The sequence below is a fragment of the Cupressus sempervirens genome, chromosome 7, assembly GCF_028749045.1.
Source record: "Cupressus sempervirens isolate cs-2001-9-10 chromosome 7, ASM2874904v1, whole genome shotgun sequence".
In the NCBI taxonomy this organism is placed as follows: Eukaryota; Viridiplantae; Streptophyta; class Pinopsida; order Cupressales; family Cupressaceae; genus Cupressus; species Cupressus sempervirens.
In genome coordinates, this window is record NC_143124.1 from 77,074,954 (window position 1) to 77,080,392 (window position 5,439).

Sequence of the window (5,439 nt, forward strand, 5' to 3'; positions counted from 1 at the left end):
TGCAATCCTAAACATGAATGTAAGGGTTGGTAAGATGCACAATTTAAACAAGATCATGTAATGAAGTTTGGAGCTCTAAGAGAGAAGTGATAACTAGACCTTAAGGATAAGTTTGTGGGGGTTGTAACTGTGTCTTATAAAATATATAATATATAAAAATATTAAATAAGATAATATAATCTAATTTAAAAAAACAAATATGTAACTATAATTAATGGATCAATTTTTAAATTAGATTGATAATCAACAAAAATTACTTTCAAAAATTAAATAAGAGAATAGATACATTTACTTCTATTGACAATATGTTGCCCGGTTATAAAATTCTTTAAATTTTATAAGCTTCTGTTAATTTTAAAACTTGCCTAGTTTTAAACATCAAATTGGCCATTCTATCTTTGAAATTTGCGAGTCTTTAAGCCTCCGTGTCTCCGGCTCATTCTCAGCTCCGCACAGCACTTGAGATCATCAAAATCCAGCTTCTGAGCCTCAAGATATTAAAGGTTAATGATTGCCTTCAATAACGTGCATTTCTTAACCTTTAACTTCTTAAAAGGTTAATGTTAACCATTAAAAACGTGTTTTTCTTAACCTCCAAATTAAAGGTTAATGTTAACAACCAAAAATACATTTTTCTTAACCATTAACCTCTCAAAAGGTTAATGATAGCCTCCAAAAACATGTTTTTCTTAACCTCCCAAATAGGTTAATAATAGCGCATTTCAGAGTAGGTTAATTAACCTCTCCAAAAATGCATGTTTCTTAACCTTTGCAAGATGGTTATTAACCTTTTGAGTTTCTCTCTCACCATTAACCTTTGAGTCTCGAATACACTCTTTGGCATAATCACTAACTGGCTGGTTATTAAAAGAAGCCAAATGCATCTCAAGAGAGAGGAAGCCTGTAATGGTAAAAGGAAAGAATAAAGCTGCCGGTTATGGGAGCCCAGGTTTATGAAGAGATTGGAACATGAGGGAAACCGATAAGTGCAATCTATCTCAAGTTTATGATGTGCAGAAAGGTGGCATAAAAGAAGAGAAATCTAATCATCACGTGAAATATTCATGCAGAAATGGTAAAGGTTACCCTATGAAAGTTCCTTCGAGCATTAATTAAACAGGAGCCATAACACTTGAGATTGTACTTGACGTGGTTGAGATAATGTCTCTGTGGATATGGGGCAATAAACTACACAGACGTTTGAGAAAGTTTGCTTTGGGCACTGATGTTTGAAGTTATCTACAACTCGGATGTTTCTGTGCTCTTCTTTCGGCATGGAAGAGAAAAGGACAAGAATTATTATTATCCCTGTTCTTTTTGAAGCCTGCTAAGGATGATTGCAACGTGTTGTTGCTTGAAGTTAAGCCATTTTGGTAATCTGTCCAGAAGCGAAATCTGCCATTGACCAGGGAAACCTTCAATCAATTGCCTACCTTGCCAAGACCAATCGGGTGACTGCCTCTCTCAATTTGAGCGATGGTTTATTGGAGAAGATACTGAAGCGATCTAAACAAGTGTGCAAGAGGGGCATTGTTCCAAATCTTAAGTGTGAGACACGGACTTGGTAGATCCGGCAAGACTTCGTTGGAAGTTGCAGGAGCATACCAGAGATCAATTCTAGCGATATCATTTTTAGTATAAAATAAAATAAAATATGGAAGCTTGGGTGCTAATGTAGATTTTAATGTTTCAAGTTTGCAAGCAAATGCAGATAACTATGATAGGCTTCTGCGAACCTACGTTGACACCAAGGCTTTTAAAGGGGGCAAACAGGAGATGCGTGCAAACTGTTTAAAAAAAATAAAATTTCCCAACGAAATCTGCTCTCGTGGAATGCACTGGTTGCAGGATATGCCCAACACGGGTATGGTGAGAAATGCTTCAATCTCCTTATTCAAATGCAAGCGGCTGGTGTACAAGCTGATCAGTTCACTTTTACTAGTGTTCTGAGTGTGAACTCAAGGCCAGGGTCGCTGAGAAAAGGTAAACAAGTACATGCCCATATTATAAAAATTGGATTCGAATTGGAAATTACTGTGGAGAATTCTCTGCTTGCTATGTATAGAAAAGGTGATAGTATAGGGGAAGCGCATGAACTGTTTGATAAAATGAAGCAGTGAGACGTTACCTCATGGACTACAATGGTGACGGGATATCCTCTGCATGGTTATTGTGATAAAGACTTCCAGCTCTCTGAACAAATACCTACAAAGAATGTGGTCTCTTGGAATGCCATGATTGCAGGGTACTCTCAAAACTCACAAGGTTGCAATGCTCTGAAACTCTTCTACCAAATGCAAATGGCAAGTATCTACCCTACTGAATTTACCTTTGGAAAGGTTGTAAATGCATGTGCTAGCGTAGCACCTTTGGAATATGGAAAGTGAATTCATGGCTTCATTGCTAAGACTGGCTACCTGTGAATTCTTCACATTGGAAGTGCACTCGCAGATATGTATGTTAAGTGTGGGGATACAGATGATGCACGCAAAATTTTTAACTGAATGTTTGAAAGAAATGTGGTGTCGTGGACGGGAATGATAATAGGGTACACCCAGTATGATCAAGGTGAGGAAGCCCTTAAACTCTTGTGCAAAATGCTAAAAACTAGTGTAATTCCAAACCAAATCACCTTGGCTAGTATCCTTGGTGTATGCGGCAGTTTGGCAACCTTGAAAGAAGGATGGCATGCCATGCTCACGCTATTAAAAGATGATATATTACAGATATTGGAGTTAGCAATGCACTCACTACTATGAATGCTAAATGTGGCATCATGGAAAATGCAAGAAGCGAGCATCAAACTGGATTATGTTACCTTTATCTTAGTGCTTTCTACATCTAATCATTCAGGCCTAGTGGATGAAGGTTGTCGTTACTTTAACTCCATGACTAAACAATATGGCATTGCATGAAGAATAGAGGATCATGCTTGCATGGTGGACCTTCTAGGCAGAGTTGGACACTATGTATTGCTACCAAACATCTATGCAATGACTCATAGGTGGATATGATGACAACTCACCAAAATCAGTCTCAGAGGATTGAAAATTCTATAACTTATATCAATAGGAAGACAAGGTTGTAGTATCACTATCAAGACTACAGTCAGCACATGAGCAATTGATGTTGTGGAAGATTATTTCTTTGTCCATACTCAATATGTCCAACTTGGCGATGATCATGAAGAAGAGTCTTATCAAGTAATACAACAAGTCAATGATTCGACAATTTGAAGACATGTTCCAAGCTATACATTTCAATTAGTGGCCATTGTTATTTGAGGTTAATTTTGTTGAGGTTAATTAACCTCACCCAAATCACGTATTTGAGAGGTGGTTATTAACCACGAAGAGGTAGTTATTAACCTCTATGTCTATATAAGGGCTCTTTTGGGCTTTGTAAGGGGACTTTTTGGTTGGAAAAATAAGGGAACACTATGCTGAAATTTTGATCTAGGGATAAATTTTGGAAAGTATGTACACTTTTTATCTCTGAATTGAAAAATCTCTATTGCTTTCTTGGTGCAAGGAAATGAAATGAGATATGCTTTGGGTTTCTTATTTTAAAATCCAAATTGTTATATGTTGTAGTGGACATTCTCATGGTGCTATGCGAGTGTTTACGAATGATAATGAATATGCTTAATAACATTGGTTGCTTTCAAGCGTAGTTCTTGGACACCACCGTTATCGATCTTGCTAACCACAGAGGGTTGTGAGGGCGTGTGGTGCATTCGTCTTCCATGACTCTCTCCTGGAACTTTAAAGTTTGAATTCTTTATTTGAAAAACTTCAAAATTATATCATATGAGGGAGCTGCCCCTCTAAACGCAGAGGAAGGCCGCATATCAAGGGCCTATCCAACTGTTGTGAACGGTTTGCCACACACTCCGTTGGGCCAATTCTACTGTGACAAATCTATTTACCAACAGATTTTTGGCGACTCTGCTGGGGAGACTGAACCGAAAGATTGACAATCGCCTATGATGAAGTACAATGGTGCTTCCACATGAGAACGTTTTTCCTGTTCTCCAACCGAACCTTGGCTTTCAAGACACCCAGGAAGATATCATCTCAGACTTGAACACTCTTGCCTGGAGGTGTAGACGAAGGATTCAATAATATCATCAAGTTAATCGAGTTCTTGAAGAAGAAGAAGAGTTCGGAGAAATCTTGCGAAGAGCCCCTATTGGTTAGGACATTGTAGTTATTGAAAGAATAGTGGTCATTCCAAGAAGAAACAGACAGAATCTTGGTCATATTCAAGGGAAAATAAATAATAATAACTAAGCTGGCTGATAAACCATACACTCAGGTTGATAGACAAAAGGGTTTGGTAGACGAAGACTTTGAAGCCCTCCGAAAGTTAGATTTTAAGCTAATTACTCCTAAGAAGAAGAGAAAGGTCAAGTTTGTTAGTAGGTCTTCTTCTCCAACTAAGGCTACCGTTTCCCCTACGGCCTTTCAAGCTTTGCTTTTGCCAGGTAATATTGTACCTTCAACTATAAATTTACAGCCCTTGAATATCATTCTTCCGACCATGGCACATCAAGCACCGCAGCCACCAGTCCCATGGGGAGCTGCTATTGGCCTTCTAAATTTAGGAAACCAACTACATGACATGCCCGTTGGTTCTCAAAAAATTCTTCCCATGTTTTCTGGTGACAAAAAAGTCACTACCGATCAGCATATAAGTGCATTCTTTACAGCAAGTGGTGTTCTTGCAATCCAATATGAAGATGTTTCTGTCCGTCTTTTTGTTGAAACACTTACCGAAGCCGCAGCTGAATGGTTTGGACAGCTACTAGCTAGATCAATTACCTCTTGGGTAACTTTGATTCAGGCTTTTGAGAGGAGATTTAAGACTGCTGAAGATGAACATTTTCTCCTTTCCTAGTTGACTTCAATGAAGAAGGAAATTCATGAGCCCATGCGAGAATTCATTGCTCGTTTTAATCAGACGGTGAATCGAATCCTTGTTAACAAAAGACCCACTGAAGAAAATCAAATGACTTTCTTCATCAGTGCTCAACCTTCTGATGTAAGTTTTCAAATACGAAGGACAAGACCCGTTAATCTAGCGGCTGCGCAAAACTTGGCTATCGAGGTGGAAGATGACTTGCTTAGTTCAGGGAAATGGAGTCGTGATCTACAAAAGGGGAAAGGTCAACAAGCCCCTATCACTACCACTGATCCTTTATATCAGAAATTGGCTAATGATCTATTACAGCTCAAAAAGCAGTTGCTCTCTAATCCTCCACCTTTGTATCAAGATATTCCAAGGAGGAATTATCTGCCATATCAACAAAATAGACCAACTAAGTGGCTACCCCAATCGACACCAAGATTAGCCATCGAACATCCCTCATCATCTGGTAAACAAACTGCTATGTGTGATTTTCACCTAACAACAGATCATGATGGTGCAAACTGTCCT